Consider the following 14,049-nt stretch of genomic DNA (forward strand, 5'->3'; position numbering starts at 1 on the left):
AGGCGGAAAAACACCATTGCAATCACAAGCTCTATAGCTGCCTTACGGAAGCCATTATTTCTCAGCTCTGCAATGATGGGATAATAATTGTCACCTATCCTAATACAAGTTGCTGTTATTCTGTCTCCACTTGACATTGCATGGCTGATGGGAGTGGCAGGCCCAGACATGCACAAACCAGAGCCTTCAGCCCTCTGACTAGAAGGAATTCCAGACACCTCGGACCCATTCCTTAGCAGTTTCATTTCCACTCAGTTTTAGCTAGGAAGAAACAGCAGGAGCCTCTTCACTATACCTTCAAAAGTGAAAGGAGCCTCTGCCTCTCTTTGGCACCTTCTGTGCACACCAGAGGAGGCAAGGGAGGGGAATGCTAGTGACAACCAAGCAGGGGCGTTAGGGGAGGGGTAGTACCTCTGGTGGGGGACATGTCATGCTCCTGGTGGGGCAGTTTGTCCACCTTTGGTCCCCATCCTGCACTCAGCTCTCAGCTGGGGATCCTAGAAGCTGTCAGCATGCAACAGTGGCCACACCCCAGGAACGGCTTCAACTGGCTGGCTAAATCAGGTGAGGGTAGCCAGGTGAGGGTAGCCAACCTCTCAGTGTGTAAGGAACTTCCCCTGCAGGTGAAGACAGGCTCCAGTGGCTTCGCCTGAACTAATAGTGGGTCCAACAGTCAATAAGGCAGTTTCTGCCCGCGCTGTATGTCAGAACTTGCGTTCAACTGAGCTACACCTCCAGTCGAGTACTCCGACAGTGATTAACGACCTGAGCCTTTGATGAGGCTCCAGGCACGTTCCCATTACGCAGAGTAACCAAGCAAGCAGCAGCAGGACGAGAAATATGAGCTACATTGCTAAGAGTTTTATTTCTAACTACGCAGACAGAAAAGAAATATACATCCTCTCTCTGTGAAGGCAGAGAGGCAACTGGTACAAAGAAACAGGAAACCAGTAATATCAACATCCGTCTCCCGTGAGACTTCCAACACTCTGGAATCTCTGGAATGTAAACAGAGTCTTGTGACTCCAAGCACTGCACAGTGGCACAAACAGAAACCTAACAGTGTAGAGGTAAGTGAGGGGCAGATGGGGCTCACCAACCTAGACCTCCTCTGCCTTGCGGGATACCTTCAGGAGAAGAAAAGGCTAAGGACTATGCCCTACACAAATCTGGAGTCCCTAAGGTGGTTGCATAGCGCCTTGCACGCCTCCTTCCGGCAACTCCTGCAGCCAAGCTGGTGCCAAATATATTGCTCTGCTTTCCTCTGAACCGTTTTAGTGAGGCCGCCTGGGTAGCCTAGGACCTCCATACCAGAGAGGTCATTTCGATGCTGCTAAAACAGCAAAAACAATGTGAGGGGCAGCATTTAAGAGTTACAGTGGTACCTTGGTTTAAGAACAGCTTAGTTTATGAACAACTTGGATTAAGAACGCTGCAAACACGGAAGTAGGTGTTTTGGTTTGTGAACTTTGCCTTGGAAGCAGAACATGTTCCACTTCCTGTTGAGTGTGTTCCATTTGAAAATTGAGTCCCACGCTGCTATGGGAAAGCACGCCTTGGTTTAAGAAAGCTTTGGTTTAAGAACGGACTTCCGGAACGGATTAAGGTCATAAACCAAGGTACCACTGTACTGGTCTCTGCAGCCACAGAAGATGCTGTGATTCTCCATTGGTTTAGATTCACTCCCGGAGACGCACTCCATTGTCTCTCAAGACAGATGGATGACAGCAAGGACAAGAATACCTATCAGCTACCTAGTAAGTCTTGTGGACTCCTGTAGAAGTTGGTTTAATTGCAGGAAGTTTAAAACATCTGAAGCATCCCTTCAGAGTTAACAGTGGCTGGGGGGAGTGGTCTTGACTGAGAGAGATTAATTATTCTTTTATCTGTTACACATTGGAGAAGTTTTCCTGCTGACAGGTCCCTCTGTTTTCTTGCAGCTAAATGCCTGTACCACAAGTTATCTACCCAAGTTGTTTGTGTTTTGTGTTAGTTCCATTGTTTTCTTTCTTGCATTAATTGTACTTCTTGACATGCTTTAATCAGAAAATTGATACAAATGATGTTTATTTTTTAAAAAGTAGCTGTCAAGGCAGTCTTAAAAGCTAAACTCTACTTCCTTACATCCTCATGTATATTATTGTTGATCTATTTCTAAATTTGTATGAAATTTGACATTGACTACAATGCAGGGTAGTCATCTGTTTGTAACTTTTGTTTTTGGTGGTTCCAAGTTTACAGGTTAAATGTACGTGAATCTGAATTTCCTTGAAGCTGGGGTGGGATATACTTCAGAACTATCTCATTTCTCTTTACTCTTTGATAGCTGAACAAACTGCCTTTTAATAGAAGGGAAAGAGGAGAAATAGAGGGCTTGAACTGAACCTAGCAACTTGCAATTTCTTGTCCATCAGTTAATGATTTGTGGGTTACCTAGTCAAGCCCCAGGCACTGAAAATGTTCCCAGTCACCTTCATGAAGTTGGCAGAGCAACTGAGTTCCTAACAACAGGCTGTGCAGGGGGCAGGAATCACATAATTCAGAGATATCAATTCTCTGTTGGAGAAATGACACAGGCAGAACAGGAGAGGTAGCTTGAAAAACCCTCAATTTTGAGGCTGATGGTTCTTTAGTGATGCTCCTTACATGACTTCTACATATCCTTAGCCCACAATCCCTTTTGCTACCACCCTCTGCTCACTCCCCTGCAAATGAGGGCAGGAGAATATAGGGGGAATTTACTTTCACGTAAACACACATAGGAACTGGGCATATCTTCACTGATTTCAATGGGAGTTGTAGCCCAATCCTATGCATGGTGACTCAGACACAGCTGTGTATATAAGTGCAGTCTTGAGCAGGTGTTCAACTCTGGGTGGATACAAGCAATAAACTTCTCTAGTCCCCTGCATCACTAGACTTGTTTCCCTAGGTATGCATGGTCAGATTCTCTCCCAGCACTTTGGAGAACCATAGAGACCAAGGAATTGCATATGTGTAATAACTTAAAGGTAAAGGTAAAGGTACCCCTGCCCGTACGGGCCAGTCTTGACAGACTCTGGGGTTGTGCGCCCATCTCACTTAAGAGGCCAGGGGCCAGCGCTGTCCGGAGACACTTCCGGGTCACGTGGCCAGCGTGACATCGCTGCTCTGGCGAGCCAGAGCCGCACACGGAAACGTCGTTTACCTTCCCGCTGGTAAGCGGTCCCTATTTATCTACTTGCACCCGGAGGTGCTTTCGAACTGCTAGGTTGGCAGGCGCTGGGACCGAGCAGCGGGAGCGCACCCCGCCGCAGGGATTCGAACCGCCGACCTTTCGATCGGCAAGTCCTAGGCGCTGAGGCTTTAACCCACAGCGCCACCTGCGTCCCATGTGTAATAACTTATCATCCAGCAAATCAGGGATGGAGGAGGAGGAGTTTGGATTTGATATCCCACTTTATCACTACCCTAAGGAGTCTCCAAGCGGCTAACATTCTCCTTTTCCCTTCCTCCCCCACAACAAACACTCTGTGAGGTAAGTGGGGCTGAGAGACTTCAAAGAAGTGTGACTGGCCCAAGGTCACCCAGCAGCTGCATGTGGAGGAGCAGGGAAGCGAACCCAGTTCCCCAGATTACGAGTCTGTCGCTCTGAACCACTACACCACACTGGCTCTCACACTGGATGGAGGGCCTGTGACCCTCTCCAAACAAGACTCTTAATCTTAGGGTTATGGGTTCAAGCACCACACTGGGCAAAAGAGTTCTGCATTGCAGGGGTTGGACTAGATGAACCAGGTGGTCCCTTCTAACTTTAAAAAAATCTGTTTTAAACCCCTGACCAGTTCAGGTGGATGGACACTGTAGTAAACCTGCAGTAAACAGTTGCATTTTCCAATTGAAATAAATGAAGTTTAAGAACTTAACTCAAGCTGGCTTCCTGTTACCTTTCATGTCCCAGGCAATTATTCTCCAGTTAGATCCTTGACAACTGCCCAAAGCTCATCTTTTTTGCCTTTCTTCTGCATGCAAAGCAGACGTTCCACCACTGAGCCAGGCGGCTGACACTGAATTGTTGTGCTTCTTTCTCAACTTGACCCCTGGCTCTTCACCCTTTGATTTCTGTGTCTTAATCCTTGCTCTTCTTTTCCTTCCGGGATCTTTTCTTCATTTGACAGTCCTTCCTCGCACAAAAGGGTTAATAGGAACCACCTATGATTTACGCTTGAAATGCTGAGAAGTAGCTCCAGGGATACATTTATTCCAAAGTTTGCGGCTGAAAGAAAGGAGCCCTCTCAAAGCACAGTAACAGTAACCTGTGATTCCTTGCAAAAACTGGCACGAAATCCTCAGCCTTTCGAAGTGCCAACTACGTATCAGTCCAGGTAACATCAAACCATTCACAGCACTGGCAAATTTCTTAACATAGACAGTGAGGGAAGACCATCTAAACAGCTGACCGCTCTGTCATAAGCAACACTCTGAGGACATTCTCCACCCCTCTCTCTCAGCTTCGTACAGGTAAGTCCCAGTCAGCCCAGTTCAAGCTGCCTTTGATCTCCCCCAAAAGCAAATGCATCTGTCTTCTCACCTCCATCAGCTAAAGGCTCTTTGAAATCCTCTTTCCTCGGTTCCATTCCCACCAAATCATCCTGGCATCTCTCAGTCCTCCTTTTGACTTCATTCTCTGTACCATTTGCCAAATGTCCTAATGAAGGTACACATTTTGAAGAGAAGGGTCCTTTCTCTGCTGGTTATTAGCTTCTCTCGGTGGTCTATCAAAGGCAGATCCTCACTCCTAAAGTGAACGAGCTATCTTCCCTACTCCTCTTTTTCATCCTGATTTCCCCCCCTTTTTTGGTAAACATATTATCACTGCAAATTTCTTAAGATGTATCTCAAATGGAACATCTCTATTGCCCTCTACTGGCCTTTAAGTTAACGTACCTATGCAACAGATGTTGATAGCAGCCATGCACTTCTATTTTCTGGTTCCTGGTCCTGCCTAAAATCAATAACGAGCAAATACATAGGGACCAAATTTTTCTGGGTTTCATTTTTATTTCTCCACCTTGGATGATAAAATACCAGTTTGATTTACAGTTTGCTTTCTAACCACAGTAAGCCTAAAATGATCAACAGAAACAGATGGTAAAACAAGCCTGCTAATCAAATATGTTCTTCCAAAGGGGAGGGGACATTTTTGCCTTGAAGCTATTTATACATTTTCTGTTCAAGACTACACAAAGTGATGTGCAACACAGAGCCATATGAAAGCAGTAATTTAAAACAGCTTTACTGGATAAAATTCAGAAATAATCAGCATGAAATTTCAGATCCTCCATCAGCAGGTGAAATAAATCTGTTTTATTTTATTTATTTTTTAAAAAACAACCTCTAGTAAACACTAGACCAAGCAGGCTACTATTTGAAGATCATTCCAAAAATTGTGATGCCACAACAGAGAAGGATGTACCGTATTTTTCGCTCTATAACACGCACCCAACCATAACACGCACGTAGTTTTTAGAGGAGGAAAATCCGTAGGCATGCCACCCGTAGGCATTCCCTCCATAACACGCACAGACATTTCCCCTTACTTTCTAGGAGGAAAAAAGTGAGTGTTATGGTGCAAAAAATACGGTATTTGGTATACTTGCAGTTTGAACTTCCTGCGGCTGGCGGACTCCTCTCCAGTCCCACACCTAACAATTTTTTGGGGGGAATAATACTGGAGTAGGGATAGTGGAGAATTCTGCTCTAAGCAGACACAGATACGGAAATTCCCTGTGTTTGCGTGTTCACTCAGTGTTCAGGGATGGGATTCCTTGAAGTGAATGCCATCCACATCTGTCCACAGCATTTTAATTTAAGTCTGCAGATTATGCGTAATTAATGTCTTTTTTCATGTTTCTTTGATGCTGTTATAAAGATGAAAAGGGGTTTAGAACCCTGTGGGGAGATAGCTAATTGATCTGCCTTTAACTACTTTTTTTTACTTTGAAAGAGAACACACAGGGAAGTCAATAACACAAGGTACTTGCCTTTGACTGAAAGGACTGCCACAGTATCTAGGTGCCTCTTTGCTCTTCTGATTTCTGACATCGGGGGGCGGGGCAGCTAAAGGCAAATTATATGCATCAAGATTGCAATCCTAAGTATGCCTACTCAGAAGAAAATCCCACTGAATTCAGTGAGACTTGTTTCCAGTTTGGGGAGGATGATTGTCCGGACTCTTGGACACCCACTTGTAGGGTGCAGAAGGGCTCCATCGTCTCCCCCATACTTCTCAACATGTATATGAAGACACAGGGAGAGATTATCAGGAGGGTTGGGCTGGGTGTTCACCAGTATGTGGATGATTCTCAGCTCTACCTCTTGTTTAAATCAGAATCAGTGAAGGCGGTGAATGTCCTGCGTGAGTGTCTGGAGACAGTTTGAGGATGAATGGAGGTCAAGAATTTAGGTTGAATCCCAACAAGATAGAAGTGCTATTTCTGGGGGAAAGGGGGCAGACAGGTGTGTGGGACTTCTGAATGGCGTAACTGTGCCCCTGAAGGACCAGGTGCGCAGCCTGGGAGTCATTTTGGACTCACAGCTGCCCATGGAGGTGCAGGTCAATTCTGTGTCCAGGGCAGCTGTTTACCAGCTCCATCTAGTATGTCAGCTGAGACCCTACCTGCCCGCAGACTGTCTTGTCAGGGTGGTACATGCTTTGGTTATCTCCCGCTTGGACTACTGCAATGCACTCTACATGGGGATACCTTTGAAGGTGACTTGGAAACTGCAGCTAATCCAGAATGTGGCAGCTAGACTGGTGACTGGGAGTGGCCACCAGGACCATATAACACCAGTCCTAAAAGACCTACTTTGGATCCCAGTATGTTTCTGAGCACAATTCAGTGTTGGTGCTGACCTTTAAAGCCCTAAACAACCTCGGCCCTGAAGGAGCATCTCCACCTCCATCATCCAGCCTGGACCCAGGTCCAGCTCTGAGGGCCTCCTATCAGTTCCCTCATTGTGAGATGTGAGGCTACAGGGACCCAGGCAGAGGGCCTTCTTGGTAGTGGTGCCCACCCAGTGGAATGCCTTCCCATCAGATGTCAAACACATAAACAACTACACAACTTTCTGAAGGCAGCCCTGTATTTTGAAGTTTTTAATGGTTGATGTTTTGCTGTTTTTATTATGTTGGAAGCAGCTCAGAGTGGCTTCCAATTATTATTGCTGTTATTGTTATTTTCAAAACTGTGCCTCATTGATTCCTCTGTGAGGTAAATGAGAGAGGATGACAAGGTTATACTGCAGCATCCCCAAGCTTCGGCCCTCCAGATGTTTTGGCCTACAACTCCCATGATCCCCAGCTAATAGGACCAGTGGAAATTGATGGGATGATGGGAATTGTAGTCCAAAACATCTGGAGGGCCGAAGGTTGGGGATATCAGTTATACTGAATTGTGAAGTCAAATTAGTGAGAGCTGCTGCAATCCTAACCCCACTTACCAGGAGGCAAGTTCTACTGAATCCAATGAAGGTAACTTCTGAGTAGGCATGGTTAGGTTTGCAGGCATAGATGGCTTTGTGGTGAACTTCACTAAGGTAAAGGGTAAAAGGATCCCTGACCATTAGGTCCAGTCATGACTGACTCTGGGGTTGCGGTGCTCATCTCGCTTTAATGGCTGAGGGAGCTGGCGTACACCTTCCAGGTCATGTGGCCAGCATGACTAAGCCACTTCTGGCGAACCAGAGCAGCTCGCAGAAACGCCGTTTACCTTCCCGCTGGAGCGGTACCTATATATCTACTTGCACTTTGATGTGCTTTTGAACTGCCAGGGTGGCAGGAGCTGGGACCGAGCAACGGGAGCTCACTCCGTCATGGGGATTGGAACCACCGACCTTCTGATCGGCAAGCCCTAGGCTCTGTGGTTTAACCCACAGCGCCACCCGTGTCCCTAGCTTCACTAGCCTTTGTCTTTAAGGTGTCTCAATGTTCTTTGCAGTTTTTGCAAATAGGGCTACCCCTCTCGAAACACATTAACTTTGAAAGGGAACATGCAAGGAAGGTAAATAAGGATTAGTAAATATGTTAATTGCTGAGATATAAACATCTGTTGCGTGCTACATAAAGAAGTCCCATAATACACGTATTTCCACATTGGCAGATGATGAAACAGATCTAAGCCAAAAATGCAATGCTATTATAAGCTGCATCAGCAGAAGTCTAGTGTCCAGATCAAGGGGAGTAACTCTATTTTGCCTTGATCAGACCACACCTGGATTCCCGTGTCCAGTTCTGGGCACCAGAGTTTAAGAAGGTTATTGACAAGCTGGGATGTGTGCAGAGGAGGGTGAGCAAGAAGATCAAGGGTCTGGAAACCAAGCCTTATGAGGAATGGTTGAAGGAGTTGGTTATGTTTAGCCTGGAAAAGAGAAGATATTATAGCCACCTTCAAATACAGTGGTGCCCCACAAGACGATTGCCTCGCATGACGGAAAACTTGCTAGACGAAAGAGTTTTCCATTTTGGAGGTGCTTCGCAAAACGAATTTCCTATGGGCTTGCTTCGCAAGACGAAAATGTCTTGCGAGTTCCTGTGGGTTTTTCCCCCCTTTCCCCCCCTTTTTCTAAGCCGCTTATCCGCTTATCCGCTTATCCGCTAAAAGCCGCTAAACCGCTAATAGCGCTAATCCGTCAATGGGCTTGCTTCGCAAGACGAAAAACCGCTAGACGAAGAGAATCGCGGAACGGATTCTTTTCGTCTTGCGAGGCACCACTGTATCTGAAGGGCTGTCACATGGAAGAGAGAGCAAGCTTGTTTCCCCCCCGCTCCAGGGGGTAGGACTCAAACCAATGGATTCAAGTTACACCTAATCCCACTGATTTTGAGGAAAAAATGAAACAAGAAATAAGACTTTTAAAAATAATAATTAAAAAATTTACTAAACTGAAGTGCTTTGACCAATCAGAAAGTGTGATATATTCTGGGTGTGGATTTGGCAGGTGCATATAAGGAAAACTTTTTCCTCTCTTTTTTCCTGTATCTTCCCTACAGTTCACATCCATCCAAATTATTATTATTAATTTTTTATCTCGTCCTTCTTCCCAAATGCGCCCAGTCAAATGATCCTTGGCATCGCCCCCACCTCCAGCATTCATGATGTTTACAGCTACTTAAAATACACTTAAGAAGACTAATGTCAAAACAGACGTAGTGAAATGTGAATTGTTTTGTATATTTCACCCAACACTTACGATCGTTAAGCTTAAAGGCACAAAGACTAGTAGAAAATGCACACAAGGGAATGAAGGTGAACTGTAAGCTGTTCAAACCCTCGATATGAAATCCATGTTCTGTTCACCTGTAGGAGAGGATCAGAAAGGTGTACGCTTAGTGCCACAAGTGTCACAAGTTTGAGGTTTTGACTGAATAGCTTGGCATGTCTGCATGGCTGTTACCTTCATTTTGAAAATATACTCCTCATTCTTCTTCTATTTGCAGGTCGATGCATTTAGTATCAGGGCAGAAGAAGCAAGCTCTTATTTTATTCCTGTAGTCACGAAGGTGCTAAGGTTCAAGTGAGATTAAAATGTGAAGCGGCACATGTTTGAGAGCATTTCCTCTGCTTCTAATCGGGCTTGGCACACCATTCTTTGCTGCCTGTTGCTCTGACGTACGTAACACAGACATAGAAGCAGAAAACAGAGTGGTGGGGAACAAAGCAGGAAGAACAGAAATCTAGTCGTGTGCTTCACTGTGCGCTGGGCTGTTTTTCTTGTATGCATGGTTTTGCAGTGGTGCTGTGGGTTAAACCACTGAGCCTCTTGGGCTTGCTGATCAGAAGGTCGGTGGTTCGAATCCCCGCAACGGGGTGAGCTCCCTGCTCCTGCCAGCCTAGCAGTTCGAAAGCACATCAAAGTGCAAGTAGATAAATAGGTACCGCTCTGGCAGGAAGGTAAACGGCGTTTCCATGCGCTGCTCTGGTTCGCCAGAAGCGGCTTAGTCATGCTGGCCACATGACCTGGAAGCTGTACACCGACTCCCTCGGCCAATAAAGCAAGATGAGCGCCGCAACCCCAGAGTCGGCCACGACTGGACCTAATGGTCAGGGGTCCCTTTACCTTTACCTTTACTAGATGTGTGTGTGTGTGTGTTTATGTGTGTGTAGTTTTAATCCTATCAATTTTTAATGGTTTTTTAATTGCTGTTTCCTTGTGATTTCAGCTGTTGTTATTTTTTTCTATAGGCCACCTTGAGTCCCTGTCAAGGGAAAAGGTGAGGTATAATAATAGTAACAGAAGAAGACACATTGCCTTCTAAAGTCACCCCCCCCCATCCCTAATTCCCAGATCTAACACTACCTAGTTGGACCAATGTCAGATTCCAACATCTGATCACAGATTCTTCTCAGTGAATACTCTCCATAGGATCTTAGCAACACTTATTTCTCTTCCTGTTGGACACCTCGTCTCTCTTCTTCTCCTGCCCAACTGCCCCGCCTCCCTACAGGTTAGCTGCTACCCGCCTCCCTGCACAACATTCCTGTCTCCTTGGCAACAGTTGCCTGGGACGATGCATGAAATCCTGGCCTCCTCTAGGTGTATCTTCCATAGTGGCATCACATGTGCATTTGATTTTCCGGCACATTGTCTATGTAGGGAAAGGTATGGCAAATTTTTTTTAGTACATTGCTGTGAGGTTACACATTTGCAGCGAGCTTTTATTGGGTTAGAGACAAAGTCATTCTTGTAAGATTTTTAAACTTAGTTTAAACGCCGCCACCCACATATGACTGAACAGAGCTGAAATCTTGCAAATAGCAATGTGCTCTGTGTGGGGCTGCCTTTGAAAAGGGTTTGGAAACTTCAGCAAGTCCAGAATAATGCAGCCAGGCTACTTACTGGTATGGCTTTTAATAATAATAATAATAATATTAATAAAATAATAATAATAAAAATATTATTAAAATATTTTCAACGCAGGTGGCGCTGTGGGTAAAAGCCTCAGCACCTAGGACTTGCCGATCGAAAGGTCGGCGGTTCGAATCCCTGTGGCGGGGTGCGCTCCCGCTGCTCGGTCCCAGCGCCTGCCAACCTAGCAGTTCGAAAGCACCTCCGGGTGCAAGTAGATAAATAGGGACCGCTTACCAGCGGGAAGGTAAATGGCGTTTCCGTGTGCGGCTCTGGCTCGCCAGATGCAGCTTTGTCACGCTGGCCACGTGACCCGGAAGTGTCTCCGGACAGCGCTGGCCCCTGGCCTCTTGAGTGAGATGGGCGCACAACCCCAGAGTCTGTCAAGACTGGCCCGTACGGGCAGGGGTACCTTTACCTTTACCTTAGCCATGTTGGTCTGACGCAGTTGAAATAATTTTTTTAAAAAAACTAAAAATTGCCCAGTAGCACCTTATAGACCAACTAAGTTTGTTCTGGTATAATCTTTCGTGTGCATGCCCACTTTTGCTTATGCCAGAACAAATTTAGTTGGTTTGTAACAGGGGTGTCGAAACTTTTTTCAAAGAGGGCCAGATTTGATGAAGTGAGGGCCGACCAAAGTTGTTGAGCTTTTTATTGGATTTTAGGAATTTACCCCAGGAAATAAACTGCCACAGGGGCCGGATTAAACCAACCGGTAGGTCACATTAAGCCCCCGAAACAGACTTTGGACATACCTGGTCTAGAAGGTGCTACTGGATTTTTTTTTATTTATTTCAATAATAATAATACTATGTGGTTTATTTATACCCCACCTTTTTCCCTGGCAGGAACTCAAGACGGCTTACAGCTAAAAATAAGAACAGTTAAAACATTGGGGGTGGGGGTGGGGCGAGACAACGACAATTTAACATGGATAGAATTTTATATCTATCTACATTAAAACCATACAAATAATTACAGTGGTGCCTCGCAAGACGAAATTAATCCGTTCCGTGAGGCTCTTCGTATAGTGGTTTTTTCGTCTTGTGAAGCAAGCCCATTGACAGCTTAGCGGATTAGTGCTATTAGCGGTATAGCGGCTTTTAGCGGATCAGCTGATAAGCGGCTTAGGGCTTAGGAAAAGGGGGAAAAAACCCCGCAGAAACTCGCAAGACATTTTCGTCTTGTGAAGCAAGCCCATAGGGAAATTCGTTTTGCAAAGCGCCTCCAAAACGGAAAACCCTTTCGTCTAGCGGGTTTTCCGTCTTGCGAGGCGTTCGTCTTGCGGGGCACCACTGTACAATAAAAACAGCACCGGACTCAGCCCTTTCATTAAATCAGCCAGTTCCCAAAATCCTGTTGGGAACAAAAAAGTCTTCAGACATGATAGTATGTGCATAGAGAGATGTGTTTTCTTTAAAATATGCAAGGTGCTTTTTATCTGGATTGTTTCAGCACTTAATATGGCTTATAAATTTCACAGCATTTATCTATAATCATAGTTCCTCTTGTATGCAATCTTCCATCTCAGAACTTCCGCATCTGAAGTATTAACACTGATTTCCACCTCCAAGTGCCAACTTCAACTACACTCATTTGAAAAGGTTGCTTAGCCCTGAAGCTACACACACACACACACAAAAACCACTTCTTGTCACTTTGACTATCATTAAAGAATTGGTGTACCATAAGTGTGTCTAATTAAAGGACAGTATCAATAGTCTGAAAGAGATGCGGGTGGCACTGTGAGTTAAACCACAGAGCCTAGGGCTTGCTGATCAGGTCGGTGGTTCGAATCCCTGCAATGGGGTGAGCTCCCGTTCCTCAGTCCCTGCTCCTGCCAACCTAGCAGTTCAAAAGCACGTCAAAGTGAAAGTAGATAAATAGGTATCGCTCTGGTGGGAAAGTAAACGGCGTTTCCGTGCGCTGCTCTGGTTTGCCAGAAGTGGCTTAGTCATGCTGGCCACATGACCCAGAAGCTGTACACCGGCTGCCTCGGCCAATAAAGCGAGATGAGCGCCGCAACCCCAGAGTCATCCACAACTGGACTTAACGCCCAGGGGTCCCTTTACCTTTACCTTATCAATAGTCTGTCCCAAAAAATATCAAACAAAGGAAAAGAACACTGGTGGGTAAATAGATGCAAACCAAATACTCACATAATTGCTCACTTGTAAACATGTGGCTTTTGGTGAAAGCCATGGAGAGTCTGCGACTCCTCTGCTTTTTATTTCAGCGCCTCTCTCCTGACTAAATGTACGAAACAGGGCATTTGCCAGCACACCAGGAAGGCGGTCAGGACAACCAAATGTGGACAAATAGGTTATATTTCTTAAATATTACAACTTGAGGATCTGCAAAACCAATCAACTATGACATTTTTCGCTCTATAAGACGCACCAGAACATAAGGCGCACCTTCGCTCTATAAGACGCACCTAGTTTTTGGAGGAGGAAAACAAGAAAAAAAATATTCTGAATCTCAGAAGCCAGAACAACAAGAGGAATCGCTGCGCAGCGAACCCTCTTGCTGTTCTGGCTTCTGGGTTAGCTGCGCAGCCTGCATTTGCTCCATAAGATGCACACACATTTCCCCTTACTTTTTAGGAGGGAAAAAGTGAGTCTTATAGAGCAAAAAATACGGTAGTTGGATTCAACCAATGTAACCAAATCAACTTAGGTCCAGGCAAGTGTTCATTAGTGGATGAAGGTAATTTCTACCCCCATCACCTGAGCAGGTTAACAGCTGCATTCTGGATACACACAGCAAGGTTTCCCAAGATGCCCCCTCTCTGCTGCGTGGACCTTGGGTATGAAAGTCCAACAGGCACACCATGTGTCTGTCCGGTTACCATGGCCCCATTGTTTCTGTCAGGTTACCATGGCCCCATTGTGTCTGTCAGGTCAAAGGGCACCCCCAGATTGAACCCACAGGCCATGCCTGACAACAGTGACTAAGGGATGCCCACAACCCAACACTGCTTCAGGTAAGTGTTCCATTATTTCTGACATCTTCTCACCTGTTCGGCCCACATGCCAATTAGCCAAACTGAAGGAACGCCACTCCAAAAAACATCACCCAGCAGTATGGAGTAGGTGAAAAAAAAATGAAAACCCCAGTCAATTAGGGTTTCCCCAAAAAATCCTACTCAGACTCTGG

At 45.6% G+C, this 14,049-nt stretch overlaps 1 long non-coding RNA gene across 1 annotated transcript; it reads right to left on the minus strand.

Moving 5' to 3' along the window:
• Positions 1–7,935: 7,935 nt before the first annotated feature.
• Positions 7,936–10,614, minus strand: LOC307201187. The gene is made up of 3 exons (XR_013832628.1): positions 10,339–10,614; positions 9,436–9,645; positions 7,936–8,017 (listed from the first exon to the last, which is right to left on the minus strand). It is a non-coding gene; the product is annotated as an uncharacterized lncRNA (long non-coding RNA).
• Positions 10,615–14,049: the final 3,435 nt, after the last annotated feature.

This window comes from Podarcis cretensis (assembly GCF_951804945.1).
Source record: "Podarcis cretensis genome assembly, chromosome: 13".
Lineage (NCBI taxonomy): Eukaryota > Metazoa > Chordata > Lepidosauria > Squamata > Lacertidae > Podarcis > Podarcis cretensis.